This window comes from Lagenorhynchus albirostris, chromosome 11, assembly GCF_949774975.1.
Source record: "Lagenorhynchus albirostris chromosome 11, mLagAlb1.1, whole genome shotgun sequence".
Taxonomy (NCBI): domain Eukaryota; kingdom Metazoa; phylum Chordata; class Mammalia; order Artiodactyla; family Delphinidae; genus Lagenorhynchus; species Lagenorhynchus albirostris.
Window position 1 is genome coordinate 51,750,055 of NC_083105.1, and position 22,174 is coordinate 51,772,228.

General features: G+C 43.0%; 1 long non-coding RNA gene across 1 annotated transcript in view; it reads right to left on the bottom strand.

Annotated features, from left to right (window-relative positions):
- Nucleotides 1–1,639: 1,639 nt before the first annotated feature.
- LOC132529247 (uncharacterized) overlaps nucleotides 1,640–22,174 on the bottom strand; it is a 44,257-nt gene continuing 23,722 nt past the window's right edge. Inside the window, exons 2-3 of the long non-coding RNA XR_009543393.1 lie at nucleotides 2,172–2,377; nucleotides 1,640–1,751 (exon numbers count right to left, since the gene is read on the bottom strand). This is a non-coding gene — a long non-coding RNA (uncharacterized LOC132529247). The remainder of the gene's footprint in view (nucleotides 1,752–2,171; nucleotides 2,378–22,174) is intronic.

The window sequence follows — 22,174 nt, forward strand, 5'->3', positions numbered from 1 at the left end:
AGTACAAACCGGGGAAGAACCCAGCCACCACCATTGTCGGCAGACCATTGCTCCAGGCAGCAAGAAAGGTTCCCAGAGGCCTTTTGTCAATTGTCCCCTGAACAGAACATAAACATCTCCGCGGCTGCCATTCAGTGGACATCCTGTTTACATGGTGAGTGGGGATCTTGGTTGTGTTCCCTCTTCTCTTTTTAAAGACTCTAATTATGTTTACCCAAGGCCAGCAGTAGGTGCCAGGAGGGCTGTGAGTTTATTTCCCTGGCCAACGCAGCAGACGGCTGGCGGCAGCCCCACTGACCCCTGCATCCCAGGCGGGGAGCCAGCCCTACGCACACACCACACTCTCCCTACAAAGACAGCTATTTTCAATGAGCTGTTTTCTTTCCGTGCACACTGGGATGCTCTGGATGATGGTCTAGCAAACGCCAAACTATGTTGGCTCTAGGCACTTACCGGATAACTGGATAATGAAGGGAGGGAAGGAAAGTGTACAGAGCTCTGAAGAAGGCCGCCTGCGTTCCATGCAGTGCGCTGCATGCATTTCACATACATTGCTTTGGTTGACCCTGTACATTCCAAAGAGCTATATATCTCTACCTGAGTTTTACAGATGAGGGAATTAAAGCACAGATGAAGTCACTTGCATGAGGTCACTCTGCTAGTAATGGTAGAATTGGAATTTAAACTAGAGCCATCAAGCTCTCTAGTTCATGTTGTTTCTACTCCAGGAAAAAAACATGAATTTTAGAATACTTAGAGTCTTTTACAGAAGCCCAAACAAGTTGTTTTGACCCAGCAATTCCTAGGCTTTTTCATCCTTTTCCCTCCCACTGTAACCAGGGTAACATATTTTCAGACATTGATCAAATGCATTTTAAATAGAGTTGCATGTTTACTGCAGCGGTGTAAGTTGCTTACAGAACAACCTTCCCGCTAACTACTATAAACGCTGGACAAAATATAAAAAATAACTCCTGAGGATTTTGGAAAGCAAACAACAGCACACAGTTTGTGGAGGGAGATGGAATTTGAAATTTGGAGAAGTGATCGGCATGGAAGTCAGTTTCTTAGTTTTTGTTCAGTTGGTTTGGTTAATCATATAGAACCCAGATAAGAGGCCAGAGAGAAATGGCAGAGGTATGAGTAAATGTTTAACTCTGCTTATGACACATTTTCTCCTAAGAATTCCTATGGCCCCTCTCAACTCGGGTACATCCTACTCCCTATTGAGAGAGAGTACTCTATTTCTCGAACTTCCTCTTGGAGTATTTTAGGCAGCCTCTCAGACAGCCTCCAGTGATCCCTGCCGCCTGGTACCGACCTCTTGTGTAACCTCCCCACCCCCTTGAGTATGGGCTAGATGTGGTGATTTACTCCTAACGAACAGAACAGAGAGAAGTGACAGGATGTCACTTCCAAGATTAGGTTATAAAAGATCACAGCTTCTGCTGTGGTCTCGGTCTCTCTCTCTCTCTCTCTCTCTCTCTCTCTCTCTCTTTTTCATCCCTCACTCTGGGGGAAACAGACTACCACGTTGTGAACAGCTCTGTGGAGCCCATAGGTTATGCGACTGATGTCTCTGGCCAGTGAAAACCTGAGGCCTGCCAACAGCCACGTGAGTGAGCTTGAAAATAAATCCTACCTTGAGATGACTCCAGCCCTGGCTGGTACCTTGATTGTAGCCTTATAAGAGATGGTAGGTCAGAGGCACCCAGCTGAGTCACAGCACGCAGATTCCCAATCCACAGGAGCTGTAAGATAATAAATGCTTGTTGTTTTAAACTGCTGAATATGGGGGTAATTTGTTACCCAGCAGTGGATAACCAATACACAGGGTAAAGGCAGATTCTAAGGGGAAAGGGGAGAGGGTGTGGAAGAGGAGCACAGTGCACACGTCACCAAGGCAGCCTCCTGACACTGCCATCCAGTCCCTGTGGACCCCTGGTGGACTGACTGCACCTCATGTACAGCTTTAGAAATCTATCAAATAAAGATTTAAAAGGCATCTGCATTAGTGTCCTGTGACTACTGTAACATATTATCTCCAACATGGTAGGTTAAAACAACATAAATTTATCCTCTCACAGCCCTGGAGGTGCAGAAGTCCAAGGTCAAGGTATCAGCAGGCTCACACTCCCTCTGGATGCCCCAGGGGAGATTCCATTCCTTACCTCTTTCAGCTTCTGGAGGCTCCAGGTGTCCTTGGCTGGGACCGCATCACTCCAGTCTCTGCTTGTCTTCACCTGGCTGCCTTCTCTTCTCTGTTTCCGCTCTGTGTGTCTCTTTTAAGAACATTTGTCATTGGCTTTAGGGCCCATCCAGATAATCCAGGATGATCTCATCTTGGGATCTTCACTTAATTACTTTTGCAAAGACCCTTATTCCAAAACAAACAAACAAAAATCACATTCACAAATTCCAGGACGTGACCATACCTTTTGCGGGGGCTACCATTCAACCCACTATGGTATCCTTAAATGCTATGTGGAGGTTTTGGGTATGTATGTTATTTTTCATAAGTAATATTTTCCTATACATCTTATTCTATATCTTACTATTTTCACTTAACACTATGTTTTTGTGTTTTCATAATGCCCTTAGGTACCTAGTTTATATTCCATAGTAAGCTTCCCCACGTTTTACTTATTCAGTCTCCTAGTGATAGGTATCTAAGTTCTTAGCCTCCACCTGTCTGCTACCACACACATGCAGCAGTGGACATCACTGTTCATGTCCCCTTATGATGCAACTGTTTCTCTGGCCTATAATCCCAGGAGTGGTTTGGCTAGATCCTCAGTGTCTGTAAGTATTGCCAGACAGTGGCTGTACCAGTTACTCTCACATGCACGAGGGTTCCTCTTTTATCAAATTCTTGCCTATATTTGAAGTCATTCAATTTTATAATATTTGCCACTCTGAAGTCTGTAAAGTGCTATCTCACTATTGCTTTAGTTATGTTTTGTACAATGACTAGTGAGATAGAACACTATCAGTCTCTTACATTTTTCAGTATCTATATCTTTACCAAACAGATGCTTTAGCACACTCTCGCCTCCCTGCCAATGAAATGGTATTGTTCATTTTTGTTCTAGATTATAATGGACGTGACCTTGTTGCCTTCTCTCTTTGTTCCCCTTATTTAGACAGGAATTAACCTTTCTAGTTTATTTACATGCCCTTAGCTCCCAGGCCAGATATTTGTCTTCAGCTCCTAGTCTCACACTTACTCTTCTATATTCTTTTCTGGAAGAAGGGCAAGCAAAAGGCTCTACATTTCCCAGACGTCCTTGCTGGCCAAATCCTAGTTAGGTTCTGCCAATGGGAGGCACCTGCGCCTGATCAGCAGGTAGGAAGATGATCAGAGCCATTCTGTTTCTGATAGCACCTCAGCTTCAACAATGGTGGCTCCTGCCCAGTGTCAGCCCCATGCTTCCAGCAGCAATGGCAGTGCAGCTCCTGGAGCACCCAGAGCGAGTGTGGGCTCAGAGGCTCAGCCCAGGTGCAATAGCAGCTCCTTGAGCTCTGAGTAGACCACCCTTCCCCTTTTGCTCCCCCGAGTCTTTCAACATCTTTGTAATCAACTCCCCGCATTAAATCCCCCTCAGCTTGAAACATCTAAAATGATTTGTTCCCTGACTGACCGATACACTTCCCATACTCTTAGCATCCTGCTGGAATGGTTTTTCATCTTCCAGTAGCATTTCGAAGCTTGTCTTTATGAGGTAAAAATTCTTAGACTCTGTATAACTAAGAATATCTTCATGTCACCCCTTGCATTTCAATGATAATTTACTTGGGTATAAAACCTCAGGAACAATGTACTAGTGCTTTGAGACTATTACTTCACTGTCTCCTTGCATCGAGTGTTGCTGTTGAGAAGTGTGATGGCAGTTTATTCTTGGTCCTTTCGAGGTCATCTGCTCTTTCTCTCAAGAATCTTCTAGAATTTCTTCTTTGTCTTCTAAGTTCTTAAATGTCTTTATAATGTGGCTTGTGTTGATTTTCCCTTATCTCTATTGTACGATTTTTCTCTACTTAAAACCCTTTCAATCTAAAGTCTTTTATCCATATTTCTGTATAGATAGTTATTAACTCTTGAAATATTTCTTCACTACTTTCTCTTTCTTTCCCATTCTAGGATCCCTATCATATTGGCACTTCTCTCTTTCTCTTAACTTTTCTTTTATCCAATCTTTCTCCTTATTGTCTGTTTCTGATGCCTAAGGGCTTGGTCTTCCAGCTCATTGATTAGTTCATCCAAGGTTTTCATTCTACTATTCAATCCCTCTGAGTTCTTCCTCTATTGTCTTCATCTTACCCAGTATCTCTGGTAGGATCTTCTTTAGGACTGCTCATTTCTTTTTTCCATTTCTGATATTTTTTCCTTTGAGGATATTTATTATGTGTATTTTATATTCTTGTGCTCTGACCCATTAATTCTAACTCCCTTTGTTGCAAGTTGTTCAACTTGTTATCTTTCTTTTACAGCAGCCAAGCTCCTCCAATTTCTCCTTATTTTCCCCCAATGAATTCAGCATATCAGCTCTCTTTGCTAGCAATGTGGCACCAGACGGAGGGGCTAACCAAAGTCATCCAGGTCTTATATTGATTCTTTCCTGAGAGTTTAGAAAGGGGCAGAGAGGAGTGAGACCACTTCTTCTTGGCTATTTCAAACTCCACCACCACTACCACACACAACTACATGCATCCTCAGGCAGGAGGTCCTGCCCTCCAAGAACCTCCCTCTCCTTCCACCTAGGGTACTGCAGTACTTGGAGAGCTGCACCCCTCACTTGAAACCACCTAGCCCAACTGGTAGGGGCAGTGGGACAAAGGAAGAGGGAATTCTCAGGAGCCAGACTTCCCACCCACCACTGGTATTAGTAGCTGGGCTTTAGGTTTCCCATAGCCTCAAGCTAAGGAAAAGTTATTGTCACTTTGTTCCTGCCCCCACAGTGTCTCCAGGGCAGGCAATGACCGGATTCCAATTTATTTACCTTTCGATTTATCCCAAAATACCACTTTCATGATGTCGTTTCCATGCTCAAATACCTTCAGTGACTCTCCATTATCCATTGGATTTTCTTTTAAGTCCACATAAAAAGCCTTCTCTAATCTGCCCTTTTTTCTCAATACTTTCCTCAATTTGGCATCCAGATTTACTTTGCTGTCCCATCTTTAATCCTAGATAACCATCACAGCATAATTTCTTATTCCTAGTAGAGGCAGAAAAATATACCTCTTAATTGATTGTGCTAGCCCATACGCTAATGGCAGTAAGAAGTAGCAAAATCATTGTTCTTGGTTTAGAAAAAGAAAAAAGTTTCTTGTCATGGGCAAAGAGAGGACACAATCTACCATCACCAGGACATGTTAAGGATTTTCACAATGTTGGAGAAAGGTTTGCAATAAAGTGAGCCAAACTCATTTATTTAATCTCTCCTCTAATCAAAGTTCCATGTTTTCAAGATCTCTTAGCAGTGTGCAGCTAGGGAACAGACTTATGGAAATTGACCTCGTGATATTGATCTCATTAGCAATATTTTAACAAACAGGAGCTAACTTGTGAGAAAAGCAAAGGCAACAAAAGATGATGTAACCCATCTAAGGACTCCGATCGAATAGCTTAGCTTATTCACCTCAGGACCAATGCAGCAGTTCACAGTTATGATCCCCTATCCTCAGCCATAAAAATGTGTCCATTTAGTGGGAAGTAAAATGGGTCTTTAAATAAAGACTGAAGATAAACTTGTGCATCACAAACAAAATACATGCCTGCTTCCAAAAGGAGAAATATTCAAAACCCTCCAGGCAGTTGGACTAGATTTCTTTTGATGTTCCCACCACTTGCCTTGGTAACTCAAGTCATTTCTACGTCAGCTTGCCCAAGTGGCTTGGAGAACATAAGAGTTGCTAACCAGGACTCTGACTTTTTAAAGGTCTGTCTGTGTCTATAAAATAACGGTACTTATGTGTACTTAGGAGGAAATACCAAACTAACAAGGAAGACCACAAATCCACAAAATTTTAATTTCTACCCTTGGTAGAAGTTAACCTCCATATTCATGTTTTGGTATTACAGATTTTCGTGACGACTTTAAAGCTTGCCATGGTATTTATGGTAATTTCATTACAAACCGCATCTTCATCTTTTCATTTCTTTCCTATTTATAATTGTACAACTGTAATTAAAAGGTATTACTACTACACGCTATCCTAGCTAAAAACTTGGCCTGCCAGACTGACAATATTTAAGACATTTCTCTGGCTTCATTTCTTTTCTCCATTTTGGAAGAAGGGTGGGGAGAAAAGAGAGGCAGTAGAGACTTTGGTCATTATAACCTCAAATCCTTTCATCAACTCCTCTTTGTTCCTAAAAAAAAAAAAATTAAGATTTTTTCCAAACAGTCCCCCCACCAAATGAAATGTTTTGATATAATAGTTTCCATTTCAGCTTCTCACCACATCTGCAGTGACACTCATTCAGCCTCTCTAAGAGCATGCAAAGGACTTCAAGGATTGTTGAGACTTAAATTGAATTCTGTCTTCCAGTGGGGGTGCCAGCAACCTCTGCCCCCATTGCTCAAAGGGTCCTGGAGGCCGAACACCACGGTTGAGGTGCCTCTTATCTTTCCCATTCAGCACAAAACAGGTACTTCTGTGTAAATACCTTTCCTTGTTCCAACGAGGTATCCCTCACAAGTCCAGGAAAGTAATTTAGCAGCAAGGAAACTGAGCAGAAATCTAAGGTGAAGCCTCAGCTGAAAAAAAGGTGGAGCAAGCTGATAATTAACCACATTCTTAGTATCTTCAAAGAAGGTTGAAGCTGGAGAGCCAAACAGAGTCACTGCCCTCAAGGCAATGAGTTCACCAACTAGCTGGAAGAAGGATGCACATCTGCTGGGTTTCCACCAGCCGACTATTCATCTTTCCATTAGAGAACTGATGCTCTCCCAGCCAGGTCACCCTGATGGGACTCTTAATCACTGTATGCCACCTACTTGCAGGGCAAACACACAGAACCAGGTCAACAGAATCACTTAGGGTAAAAGTCTCAGAGCAATCTGTCACTGTTTTCATCATTAGTGCTATAAATGTGGCCTCACATTGGGCTCATATTATCCGACTCCCCCTTCTCTCATGAAAAACTCTTCTTGGGACCCTTTGGGATCTTTTCCTGGTGATGGACCTTCACTGGAACCATCTCAATCCACTGGAAGTTTGAATCTCAAAAAAGTAGGGGTCAAAATCTTGATCGCATCTCTCCTGAAAAGTTCCTGGGTTCCTCTCCACACTTGTCCTCTGTCAAACCACAAGGAGAGGTCCCCATCCCTGAAGCTCTTCCTCTGGAGGAACGGGTAACAATCCGCCTTAGATGTAGAGTGACTCCTCACAAAGGTAACAAAATCTGCTCCAAAACGACGTACCGTCTGGTCCTCAACCAGTGCCTCACTACCTTAGCTCCACATTGGCATCACCTGAGTGGTTCTTAGAACCTCTTGTTGCCCAGGCCACACCCACACCCAACTGGGGATGAGACCCAGGCATGAGGGTTTGTTAAAGCTCCCAAATGATCCCAGTGTGCAGCTGTATTGTACATAAGAGGCTCCTGGCTACTTGAAATAGCCAAGCTCTCTCTTTCTCTTTCATTTAACTGATGTTCCCCACTACATAATAAGAATATTAACACATTGTCATATTTACTGCATATACTCGTATCAGTTTGCTGGTTGTCTTTATGATTTTGCCAGATACACACACACATACACACACAGAGGTGTATATGTAGATATAACATGCGCACACACACATATATATACACGTGTATGTGTATATATGTGTTATATATCCCACAAATACATATGTTTAATAGTGTCAGGGAGTGAGCAGAATTGCAAGGTGACAGAGCTAATAGCAGCAAGTGCATTATGACAGTGATACTATGGCTCTTAAATAGAGTGTGAGTTCATTCACAAAAGTCCTTGTTTATTTAGTGTTAGCTCTGTGCCATACACTATACCAAGTCCTGGGAACTCAGTAGTCAGTAAAATCACACCCAATTCCTGCACTGATGGAGCTTAGAGGAAGACAGTAGACCCTAACCAAACAATCACATGTATGAATGCTATGTACACTCCAGGCCTGTGCTCTGGAGGAAAGGAACATGAACTTTAAGAGGATGCAACAAGGCACTAGCAACTTGCGGGGTGGACCAGACCTCTCTGAGATTGTTCCACAGACATCCCTTACTCACATGTCCTTTATTAAGAATGTTTGCTTCTCTACAGCAAAGCAATTTAGAGTCGTCCATCATATGAAAAGAGGCTTTTTTCCCCAGAGAAATGCTAAGCTCCAAGATAGACTTCTGGAATACCATGTTTTTGGCACAGCTCTTAACACTATGCATTATACTGGGACAGGCCTAATCACCAGCAAGCCTTAGAGATGCATTCCATATAGGTCCCTCAGGAACTTATCTGTGGTTTGGTCAACCACAGAGCCATCCACTTTGTAAACTGTCCACAGAGAGCCGTAAAGAAAAATCTCCCCATCCTGACAATCTTTTCTTTGTTCTCCAGAATTCCACAATTAAAAACAAACAAAAACAGGGACTTTCCTGGTGGCGCAGTGGTTAAGACTCTGCCTGCCAATGCATGGGACACGGGTTTGAGCCCTGGTCAGGGAAGATCCCACATGCCACGGAGCAGCTAAGCCTGTGAGCCACAACTACTGAGCCCGCGTGCCACAACTACTGAAGCCCGCGTGCCTAGAGCCCGTGCTCCGCAACAAGAAAAGCCACCACAATGAGGAGCCCGCACACCGCAACGAAGAGTAGCCTCCGCTTGCAGCAGCTAGGGAAAGCCTGCGCGCAGAAACAAACACCCAACACAGCCGAAAAAATAAACAAATAAATAAATAGAAACAAAAGCAAAAAAACCCTATATACACTAGAGAGAATTGGTGATTTTTAAAGAAAGTTGTCAAACCGAGGTGTACTCTGAGTCAGATCCTCATTCAATTTCACATTCATTCATCAGCTACTGCCGACCAAGCCCTGCTCTGTGCTGAGAATATCTGTAGATGTAAAGCCTTTCAAGATTTATGCTGTTCCTTCCTATAGGAGGGCACATTTTTATTTTTAATGCCTACCCCCACCCACTACAGGAGTCACACAGGGACTAGCATTCAGTAGGCATTTTTTTTTTTTTTTTTTTTTGCGCTACGTGGGCCTCTCACTGTTGTGGCCTCTCCCGTTGCAGAGCACAGGCTCCGGATGCGCAGGCTCAGCGGCCATGGCTCACGGGCCCAGGCGCTCCACGGCACATGGGATCCTCCCGGACTGGGGCACGAACCCGTGTCCCCTGCATCGGCAGGCGGACTCTCAACCACTGCGTCACCAGGGAAGCCCCAGTAGGCATTTTTCATGTTGAATAAATGAGAATCATCAGGATACCTGGCTACCCAGATGTCCTCTGATGGGGTTAGAATCAGGATGAGGTTGCTTTAGGGCTCATGCCTTTGGGATTCCTTGGTGGGGATGGGAGTGGGGTGGTATGTGTGTGTACCCACTCCTTTTCACTCCATAGGAACTTTTAAGTCTCCAAGCCAACAAATTTTTCCCCAGGGAACAAACACTGAAATCTCTTGGTCTAGTCATAGGGTGAGGCTTTGGAAAAATTAGAGAGAGAACTCAGAGCTCCTAATTGTTCTTAGTAATTCTCAGTGGTCTCTGTACTCTGCCCTCAAAGATCTTCTTTGAGGAGTTATGATTTTATAATCTGACCATGAAAGGTTGTAAATGAGATTGTGTCATGTTGCTACATATCCACCCAGAAGTGATGAGACCAGGGCTATTGGGAAATATGCATGAGATTAACACCCAAATGCTCACAGAGTCGTCTTGTAGAATTTGTATTCAGTCGTGGTGACAGAAAAGACAGGTTTTTCATTTACACACACACATTCTCACAAGACTAGTTGGTCTCTCAAACCTTATGGAGACAAGGAAACCAGGTGATACTTGAATTGTAAGGCCTGGGATTCTCATGCTGCCCCCAGGTGGCCAACAGGGACTTGGACGTAAAGCAACTGTCAGACTGAAAGGATGTCTTCTACTGATTCAGTTCACCCCCAAATTACTCAGGTGGGTTGTTTTTAATAACCACAGTGCTGAATTGACACTGAGAAAACAACTGTACCCACTGTAAGCTGATGGTCTCATCTTGGCAGTCACAGCTATTCCTTACCAAATCAGAGGAATCTCCATTTTTCCCATCTATTTACTATTTAGCTTGGACTTGTCAGATAGGTATGGTGTCCAATGTTTACTTCTTTTCTTGCCTTTTTAAAATCCTTTCTTTTCTAGAACTTGATAAATTTCATTCTCTTCCCCTTTAAAATTGCTTTGGGGTTCATTTTGGTTGGTGTGTGAAAGGAAGGAAGAGAGAGAGAGCACACTGACTCTCTGACAACATTCAACCCAGTGTCACTGAGGCTGAGTGGATCCCTGGGCCTGGCCGACTGGCGTGTAGGTTCTGAGTTAACTCCAAGTTCAAAAGCACCTCTGTTAGGCCAGAGGGAGGCACGTTCTCCCAAGGAGACTGCTGTGTGCTGGGGTACATGGGAAGGGACAACACAGGAGTGGGATTGGGTTAGGAAGTCCTTTGTGATGTCCACTTATCCTTTAAGAAAACTCCACTAGTGTCACTCAGAAAGATTTTTCTTAACCTTTTTGAAATCAGAGAACTTCAATGATACTTTCTTTAAAACAAAAAAGTTTTCTCCACCCGTTCCCATCCACATACACAAACCTAAAGTAAGAATTACGGTGTAAACACACACACACACACACACACACACACACACACACACACACACACTTTAATAAGATACCTTGGTAATGAAAGAGTTCCGATATGTGGTTTTAGCAGTTATCTCTATACCCCAGCCACTAACATGATTCCAAATATATAGCAACAGTCCAATGAATGCATGTTGAATTAAATTGAAAAAAATTCCATCTGTGTAAGATATCAAACAAGTGACAAAGAGAACTTTAAATCTGTTCACTTTTCTTAATAAAAAAAAATTGTGTTTGCTTCCACATATCTCTTAAGAATTGAAGCCATGTTGCAATTTGACAGAATCTTCAAGTAAATGAGTGATTAATTGCCTTCTATATGTGAGTCCAAAACTTAGGTATGAAAGTATACATTTGGAAACGCGATTTTCTTCTCTTATATTCTTAAGGAAATATGCTATACTTTTGAGAAATGAATGTATTTACTTTTATACACATGTCAGTAGTTCTGCTTTCCACTTTTCACTCAGTTCTATTAAAAAGAGAAAAGATATCTTATTCTGCTTGCTCCAGCTGGTGTAAATCCCTTGTCCGATAAATTGTCTCTGTTATAATTGCTGCCAGGCTGGCAGAGGGCACGGAGCATGAACTAACTCTGTTGCTGTGGTCAAGGAAAGCAGCTTATGGAGATGAGCACCTACTGCATGGTGGGCCTGGACTGCATTCCTCTTCTCCCAGCTTCTGCTCACCTGACACTCTGCCACACAATGTGCTCATCTATGCCAGTCAGGGCTAAGATGAATGTGACCTTGAGTTCAGGCTCTTTCAATTATTTTCAAATATTCTTAGTCTCTTCATATGCAACGCAACTGATCAAAGTTCAATTTAAGAATAATCTTTGCCAACTGATTTCTATAGAAAATGATTTTTCTCTAAAATCCTCCATAAAATGCTGGCTGCCTGCCTTACGTGTTGGCCAAGGAATGGATTTTGTCTCTAATCTGAGTATTCTGGGTCTGCCTTCTCTGCTGCTGTGACCTGGACGTGGGAAAGAAGAATCAGAGAAGAGTACCTGCAGAAGAACTGTTTTCTGATTGGAGTCTGAGCTAAAACAGTTTTCCTTTTGCACATCTCATGGCCTGTGTCACACCATTAGACATTCTTCTGTGTCCAGTAGCTCAAGTACAATCACCAACTAACCCATGCTTAACCCAACAGCAAACAAGAAATAGTGCTGACAATTTTAGGAAGTCACACCTTGTCATCCGCCCACTGATCTTGCAAAGCGTGCATACAAAATTGCTCTAGCGGTTTCTATTACAGAAACCATGGGAGTGATATTCAAAATATTTAACAACGCATAAGTTATAGGTACTGACCGTTCAGAACAGATACCTACAGTAATTAACTGGCCTAGGCTGACTGAATGTTGCTTATTGGAAATTGTTATTTTTTTGGAGAAATTTTTTCATTATCTTCCCCGATACTTATGGCACAATTAAAATTTGTCCTTGGATACTTGTGTTGACAAAACAGCAGGACTGCATCGGCTCCAACGTAGGAAGCAGTGACCTACGGTGCATGTGACAAAAATAGCATAAGGGCCACCACCCTTTTCAGAGTATGTAACCCACTTGCCCCTACTACATCCCTGCCTGCTATTTGCAGATGTCGCCAAAGCCACCACTGCCCTCAGGAATGCCAAGTAGCAGGAGTGGGCAGTTTGCCATGCATCTTTGGATGATCGCCAATCCACAGCCCTGCCCGAAGCCTTGCAGCTTTCCCACCCAGACAGGCCAACCCTGTGGCCTTACTTGCACAGAGCAGTTTTCTCTTCTGATCTGTTGGAGGTTTTTATGGAAGAAGCAAGGGATCGCGGAGTAAGTGACTGATATTTTTTTTTTAAGTTTGAGAACTACCTCTCCAGGGGCACAGGATTCAGGACAGACAGATTCAAGGTTACCTTAGGCAAAGTCGAGCTGTGCTTTTACCTGCAAGTATTCAAAAGTGATCCTGTCCTGACAAGGGGCCCTGGTTTGCTTTTCCAAATTATTCTGGTAAATCAAATCAAGAGTGCAGTGGTTGAGAGTCCGCCTGCCGATGTAGGGGACTCGGGCTCGTGCCCCAGTCCGGGAAGATCCCACATGCCGCGGAGTGGCTGGGCCCGTGAGCCATGGCCGCTGACCCTGCGCATCCGGAGCCTGTGCTCCGCAACGGGAGAGGCCACAGCAGTGAGAGGCCCGCGTACCGCAAAAAAAAAAAAAAAAAAAAAAAAAAGAGTGCAAATCATCCAGGCAAGGGAAGTTACTAACAACTGCTGCTCATTTTCAGCAAAGGTTCTAAATCAACACTTAAGAGACTCTTCATCAGTTGTTCGGGAACCAGTGCCAATTGGTGTGTACAAATGATCATGAGGCAAGTCTTACTAGTCATTTAAGAAGGGGACCCAGTAATTTTAAGGCAGATGAGGGTGTCACTTGACCTGAACCTTCACTGCCTTTGTTAATTCCCCAAGCATTTGCTGAGTCCTCTGTGCACAAGGCAGCATGTGCGATGAATAAGACAGCATGCTGGGCTTAAAGATACACAAAAAATCCTACCCCTTTCACTCACATCCTCAGAATAACTGCTTACTTTTCTCAGATGTGTTACCTATATAGATAGATATGCCCTGCGAGTGAGTAACTAGAGGAAAGGACCTAATAATCTTGGCATCTTCTGCCCACAGGGACTCACGGGAACCACTCTGACAAAGAAGCCAAGAGCCTCGTGGGGAGGAGACCTTGGTTTGAATGCTCAGCTCTGCCACTTACTAGCTGCGGGTTTGTGTGCAAGTTATTTAACCTCATCTGTTAAAGAGGAATAATATCCAATGTTATACATACTGTAAAAATTATCTCACACTGTGCCATTCACACAGCAAATGTTCAGTAACAGTGCAACCCTCAGGATATGTAAACAAGTGGTAATGTGAAGTTAATACAGGAGACGCTCAGTTCACAAGGCATAAGCCCTCAAACAGGCCCTGTATTGTCTGAGGAGCCCACAAAAGGAGTTAGGGAGAAAGGTCTCACATCATTGGAGCGAGTGAGTACCATGGACCAGCCATCTTGGTCACTTCATTCCATTTCACCCTCACAACAGTCCTGTGAGTGAGGTGGAAATTGTCAGCATTTTGCAAGTGAGGAAACTGAGGCTACTCAAAGTGGACTTGACCAAGGTCACACAGCAAGACAGGAGTCCAGCTTTATCTGACTCCAATGTGAGTGCTTTTTCCTCGAAGCCAACTGGCTCTCAAAGTTCGGTCTCGGACAAGCAGTATCGGCAGCACTTGGGAACTTGTTAGACATGCACATTCTCAGCCCCTCCGTCAACTCCAGAAGTGGGACCGAGGCATCTGTGTTTCAACAAGCCCTCCAGGTGATTCTGATGCACGCACAAGTTCCAGAACCACTGCTCTATGCCATGGGTTCCCTCTTCAATTAGGATCCAACTCCTTACCCTGTATTTAACAAAAAGCATGGAAGAAAGCCCTTGGGCTCTGAATGTGAGTTTACGCTGAATTCTTAGCAATGATGAGTCAAGGTATCCTAAAAAAGCTACCTCTTGCCCCACTTCTGCCCAAGGTGCACGTAGGGAAGAAAAGTGGAAATTAAAGATGGGAACTACTTTTCATATTCTTAAGTCCCTTGAGCATCTCTCCTTAGAGAACAGTAAAGCTTTCCTGCTTGCTCTTGTCACAACCGGTTAGTGTCGCCCTCTACCATGCTACTTGGTCTCGGGCAATGTGAGGTATCTAAGAAGCTCCTACTGTGTGCCAGACACTGAGAGAACAGTGGGGAACAAAACCAGCAAATCATCCCCTCAAGGAGCATATGATCTGATTTCTCCCAGCATTGGACACCATCGACCTCTCCTAGAATCCCTGAACTCCCAAGGCAGGGGGACAAGTGAGGAATCCCCTCCTCTTCCGTCCGCCCACCACCAGCAGCCACCTACATTTAGAATGGGAATACCTATGACTCCTAAGCAGGGATGTTATCAGGAGAAACAAAGCAATTTACTCAAATCGCCCCTGGACCATACACAGCATATCCACGCAAAGTAGTGTAGCTGGCCAAATGAGCAAGGGTCAGAGAGAGGCCAGTCACATTTGGAAAAACAGTCCCAAGCACCCACTGACCAGGAGCCCAAGACTTTGGAATCACACTGGCCATCAGGCTGTGTACCTATGGACCTCAGCATGAGTCTGAAGAATCAAGTCTGCCAAGCCAGGATGCACGTCCATCAGTATTTCAGTCCAATGTTTTTTGAGCTCTATGGGTGATGGATGCCAGAGTCATCACAAATCATCAGCCGCTCTGGCTAAAAGGCAAACACCCTGAATTTGCTCTTTACTGACTGCATGAGAACCATATTGCTTCCCACTGAAAATAAGTACTACTGGAACAATAAAAGAACCCCTAATGCATATTCCACCTGCTGCTAGCCAGGGCTTTGAAAGCCATTGCCTTCCCTGAATGATTCCAGCTGGTACTCTCCTTTGTGCTGGCTTTTACAGGCTGTAAGGACAGATACATAAGGTGTAGGTCAGTTTTTTAGAGAATGCAGAAGTCTTGCCCTCTCAACTCGACACATGCTTCTCTTTTCTTCCCCCCCCCCCGGAATTAATGGGGATCGAGATTGCTAAAGCATCTAATTAAAACGTTTTAGATCATTCTGGCCTGTACACAGACTGACTAGAAAACTGACTTCATCTGAAAGAGGAGAATCAATATATGGGGGAAGGAAGGGAGATGTGTTTATAATATTTTTGTTTTCCTGACCCTTGTCTAACTCACAGGCAATTTCAAGAATAAAATTCTCACATGTTTTTTCCATCAACTGGAGAACTTGAATCAGTATTAATGGCAGAGTTTTTGCTTATTTAAATTTCCCTCCCACCTCACAATGTGTCTACTACAAGTTTGTGTCCTAAACCCCAGCATAAAATTCCCTGTTGCTTAACTTGCCCATAAACTTGGAGCATGTAGTCATGTTATACGATTCCTGACCTGAACGTAAAGTTCCTGTAGTCTAGAGGCACCTTAAGGAGGAGCTAATATGTTCATCTGCTTGTTTTCCAGGCAATAAACCCAGAACAGGTGAAATGAGGAGGAAATTCTAAAAAGATCAAAAGACAGGAAAGCCTCAGGGCTGCCAATCTCAAATACGAGACCCGGAGGAAGTATAAGTGGAATTTCTAGTTTTCCCTTCTCTCCAACCTCAGCTTTTCTTTAGAAGGAAGCTCATTGTCCGAGAGGTTGGGTCAGACACTGGCAAGAGAAAAAAAGATGAATTTCTTCTAAGCCCATTGTTGACAACCTCTTTCTCCTCTTCATTCTCCTGGCCTCCACCCCTGTTGCTTCAATACGTGTTTAGCTGTCGCTAGCATTTTACGTTGCAGAATGAGGTTGGGTTGTGAGGAAGGTATTGGCCGAGTTAGTACAAGGGGAGCGTTTAACTCTGGATTTCAAATTACTATGCAGACGACAACACTCTACTGCTGAAAAGAATTTGCTGAACAAGAAACAATTGCGCAGGTAGGAGTATAAATTGGTACAGCCTTCAATATAATTTGGCAATATGTACCAAAATTCTTAAAATTATGAACATATTTGACCCAGTAATCCCACTTTTATTAATTCATCCTAAAGAGATAATTGTACAAAGGCAAGAAGATATATGAACAAGGATGTTCATTGGGGCATAGGAAAAGTTGGAAATAATCTAAATGCCAAGTAATGAGATTGGTTAAACAAATTCTTGTGTATTGAAAATTAAGAATATTATATAGGCATTAAAATGATGATGGAGATCAAAGGTTTTGACAAGGAAGAACATCTACTTATGGTAAGTTAAAAAAAAAAGCAAGTTACAAAACAATGTATATAGTTATTATCTCTCTAAAATTAGGTATATACATATATATGATTTATGAAATGTCTCCTATGAAATTCTTTTTAACAGACCACACATACTGAAGTTCAATAAATACAAATCAAGCAATTGTCAAGCAAAAATACCATTATGCTTTCTCTTCCAATTACAGTGAGGTAAAATCAACAAATATTTCCCATGAAGATTTGGGCCCTTAAAGCCTCTTCAGTGTTGGCCTCATTATCCTCATGCTATTTTGGTCAACATGACATACATTCTTCTTCCACTTTGAAATGTTTTTCATTGAAAAAACAGGTCTTATTTGTGGGAATTGTTAGGAGCCCTGACATAAATAAAGACACACACATCAAGGACAGCTATTTCCACAGAGTGTCAGAAAATATTTCATTGTAGTGGCTTCTCTTGATTGGAGGCCAAAGCCTGAATTGGAATTGAGTAAAAAAGAAAAAAAAAAGACTGACAAGTAATTTTCTCTAAAACAGATTTAGTACACATTTCTATGAAAGAGCTTTACACACATTTCCATTCTAATTAAAAACATAATTGGTCACATACGTCTTTATGCTAGGAATATTTTGGTAAAGGAGGTTCAAAGACTAGCAGTTACATCCATCTCTCAGAAGGCTAATTATTCACTTTAAGGAGTAACACAGAAATTTTTCAACAAACAACAGCAAAAGCAATTGGCAATATTCACTTTTGACATCTAATTCTCCAACTTAGGTGATTTGCTATAACGGATGCCGTAAGCTGGAAATCAAAGACAAGACTCTTACTTTAGCCACTAGTGTCACCCTCAACCCTGGCTGCCCCATAAAATCACCGCCCCACTAGCGATTCTGATTTAACATGTCTGGGTGGGAACTGGACATCAGGATTTTTTAAAATTTCTTAGGGACTGTAATACATAACCATAATTTAGAAGACCTGTACCTTGATAATTGATTTCCTCCATTAGCAATTATTCAGGAGACGGAAATGGATGAAGTGTTACAGTCTGAAAGGGACTTAAAACATCATCTAAACCAACCCTTATTTTGGAGAAGGGGACACTGAGGCCTGGCAAATTCCTTGCAACAGCTTCTTTATTTTCTTATTTTGGTGACAAATAGAGGAAATGAGACCAGAGGATCTCCTTCCTCCCCTCTCACATGCACTCAGTTCTCAACCAGTTTTTGCCACATAGGCATAAAGTTCTACAGCCGCCATCTCCCTATTCAGTGAGTGGGATTTTACATTCTTAATGAGGATTAAGACAGAAGCTACCATTTGATGAATGCTTTTGCTACATGGGGCATTGCCTCACCTCACCATAACTCTATAACGTAGGTATTATTCTATTCCCATTTTACAGATAAGGAAACTGAGCCTCAAATAACTTGCCCCAGGGTAGGCAGCTAGAAATGGTAGAACTGGGCTATGAACCTACATCTACTCAACTCCAAGGTGCTCTACCCTGAGCAAACCCACAGTGCAAAATCCTGGTTGTTACTACTTTAGAGATGAGATCTCAGAAGAGCTTCCCCAAACATCTGCATTTCCTTAAGTGCTGCCAAGACAGCAGGAAGGGGAAGAATGGCAATTCAACGGGGAAATGAGAAAAATCAAGCTCTTGATACCAAGGGTAAAAGCTCTGCTGAACAAATACCATAAGCAAACTACATGGGCCTTTACTTGTAGAACAAAAGTACAGTTGGGGGCACTCAGCCTTCATGGGAAGAGGCTTTGCCGTGATCCCAAGCCAGCCACTTGAGCATGGCTAGGACTGATGTTCTTTGACGTGTGCTACGGGTCTCACCTATCCATTTGCAAGTGCTCCTCAATCTTCTTGGAACTCCCTTCCCCTCCTCCTTCACCTGGCTCACTCCTGCTCATCTTTCAAGACTGCACCATCATTCAGGGTACCTGGGCCTCTCTGACCTCTGAAGGATGGATTACATAGTCCTCTTTTGTGCATCCGTAACATCCAGTGACACTGCCCTCAAAACACACAAGGTTGACCTGTCTGTCTGCTTTTCTGCCTGTCACCGAAACAGTGGTTCCTTGAGGTAAGGCCTGTGGAGACCAGTGCTTGGCCCATTCCCCAGCACAGAGCGAGCACTTAAGAAACAGGTGTGGAAGGAATACACAAATAAACAATAAATGTGTGCTTCTTACGCACAGGTGGATGGAATAAAGCATCCAAATGTACAGAACAGAGAAAATATGTTATCATTTGCACAGCTGGCATGAGAATCTTGGAAAGGGAAATAGTTTGGTCTGAAAAATAATTTTACCACAGACTGGAGTGCACAGTGAGACCCTCTCCTCTCTCCCCACTTTACCTCTCTCCCCTGGTGCAACGGACTGAATGTTTATGTCCCCCACCAAGTTCATACGTTGCAACCTATTCCCTCAACACAATGGTTTTTGGAGGTGGTGCCTGTGGGAGATGACTAGGTCATGAGGGTGGTGCCCTTATGAATGGGAGTGGTACCCTTACAACAGAGACCCCAGAGAGATCCCTCACCCCTTCTACCATGGGAGGTTATAGCAAAAAGATGGCTCTTTATGAACCAGGAAGCAGTTCTCACCAGACACTGAATCTGCCAACAACTTAATCTTGGACTTGCCAGCTTCCAAAACTTTGAGAAATAAATGTCTGCTTTTTATAAGCCATCCAATCTATGGCCCTTTGTTATAGCAGCCTGAACGGACTGATACACCTGGTTAGGTCCTATATGTTGGCTAGAACCAAAGTTAATGAGAATTGGATTATTGTGTATTTAAAGAGGAATGCATTTTTGAAGTTTCACAGGCAATCCAGGAGGAAGGAGTGAGGAGGAGATAAGAGAGAAACAAGTGAGATGATGGAAGTCTACATACTATGCAACGTGGTAACTCCTATTGACGCTCTGAAATTATTTTTAAAAGCACTAAAGTCATGAATTCTTAATGCAAGTTTTTACAGTTTATAGATTTAAAGTCTAGGCCAAGTTTCACATTGGAGTAGATGTGAAGTGAGATGGAGGTAGCCCATTAGGACAAAAGAGCCAAATACAGGGATTCATCAGCTTCCTCTAATGGTCTCATCTGAAAATCAGAGCAGTGAATAAACTGCTGACTTAAGCACCGACAACACCAACACCCAGAAGGTGACAAGCAACAAAGCGCTGCTGAAGTGAACCAACAAATGAGAGGTGGCTACAGTTAACTACACCAGTACAAGTATTAGGTTTACAGCTTATGTTACAGGTCCCATATAGTTAAATCTGGCCACTCAGACGCTCCAATGTACTATAATGCCCTGGGGCAGCCTAGCACTCACAACCAGGTTTCCCCATTTCCTAAGTCACTGTGCCTTCAAGATGGTCTTAGCTACCACATGGAACACAACAGTCCAAGTCCTTCTACACCGGTGACTACAAATGCCCACTGGTTGGAGGTGAGAAGAAGAAAGGCAGGACAGCTCAGACACGTCCTGCTATGCAGGATGGATTCAGAACTGGGGTGGGGTCCCAGACACAGGAAAATGAGAATGACTGTGCACAGTCAGGCAGCTACTGAACTCCGGCTAAATAACCAGTTCTTTGAATAGATGACTAAGGAACAACTAAAATCTGCTATTCTTGGAAACTGCCTACTTCCCAGAGGTCTGCAACCTGACCACAACCAATAAATAAAATCAATCGTGAGACCAGATGCCCTCCCTCTCCGTTGAGTCCTTAGGCCTATAATTAAATAATGAGGACAGAGATATGAGCTATGTTAGACAGAGGGCTTAAAGAAATGAAACGTGGCAGCACTGATTTTCTAGAGAACAAATGCCTTGAAGCTAGTGCCTGATCATATTAATATTTCATTTTTATGTTTCTCTTGCAAATGATCCCCCGGCCCTTTCCCGTATCACAGAATTCTCAGGCTTCAGAAGTCATGTGTCAAAAAATGTTTTTAAATACACATTCTTATAAAAACCTATTTCTCCTCTGCAAGAGGGGAGGGTTAAAAACACCCAGCATCCAAAAAAAAAAAAAAAATTACCAACAAGCCTTTAATTCAGCACATGTCCTTCCTATGATTTAAACTCATCAAACCACAGCCATCTCTGGATAAATTTAGAATCAGACATAACAAAAACAAGACATATAGAAGACTACTGGGGACAATCTTCAGAGAAGATAAAACAATGTAATAATAAACGTATATAGAAACTGTGCAACTGTACATATACCTAGGGCAATCTATTAACGCAAATACTGGGAAGAGATATGGCATAAAAGTTGAATAATGTTTTCTTAAAACAAGGCAGTGTTTTCACAAAGCACCTTTCATCGACCAATCGCACAGCTTCAGAAAGCACTGGAGAGAGAATGGGAAATACTCTCCAAAGCCAATAAAGTTCACTTGTAGCACTGAAAATCGCCACCAAGAAATGGGACATTCAGGGACAGAATTTTGGATCAAACTACTATGTTATTATATCACTATTTAGAAATGGAAAACTCAGGTGTGCCACTGAATGGTCCGCCTGTTCGTGAATTGCTAAAAGGCTTTGAAAGAATACATGAAAACTTTCTTCTCAGATCCCCTCTCACTCGGATAAGGTGCTCTCTGTACTTTGCACTCAGATACACGTCCTTCCGATGCAAACTGTTCTGTCTAGAAATGCCTGTGCAAATGTATTTTCTGGCAAGGCACAGGATTACAGCGTTTACTTTAAGCTTAGCACAACAGTGATTTTTATATGGTGATAAGAATTTCCAGAAGTGGGTCTCGGGGGAGACTTCGTGTTTTTGGTGGTGTTGAGTTAAATTGCACACTCTTTGTGTTTTTCAAAAGCCAAACTCTCATTCGCCTGTAAATATGCTAGAAAGTGAGGTGACGTATCAGTGAAATCACGCCCCACCTCCTAGCTGATACTAACCAGTACACACTCTAAAAGAGCACAGAAAAAAGAGACCCTCAGGCTTGAGGAAATTAAGTGGTAGGAGACGTGAGAATGCACGGAAGGATCAAGACAACTATCTCTGGCCCCAGTCGGGTTTTGAAAGGAGCTGATAAAGGTAAGTTTTACCTCCCTTCTGGAATTAAGAAACTGAAAACTCCTTCTGGTCTTGTAGGTTTCTTTTGAACAGAGTTAGGAATTTAACCATGATCCAGGTCCCATCTGGGGCTACTGCCTCCAGGATCAAGTTCTTCTGTACCAGGAACACCATATAAATGTCTTCAGCACAACCTCCCAGGCAGATGGAAATCAGAAGGCATCCACCACCTGAATCCTACATCCTCTTGTGTACACCTGTCCCTTGGGTGGGACAGGTTGGGCAGCGACTCTGGACCCCGCATTTAAGGGGTGGGTAGGCAGGAAGCTTTAGGGCACTGCACCATATCCTCTCTTCTGAATATCACTAACATCCTTTGCAAATTTTTGGTCCCAAGAGGGCTTTGAAAAAT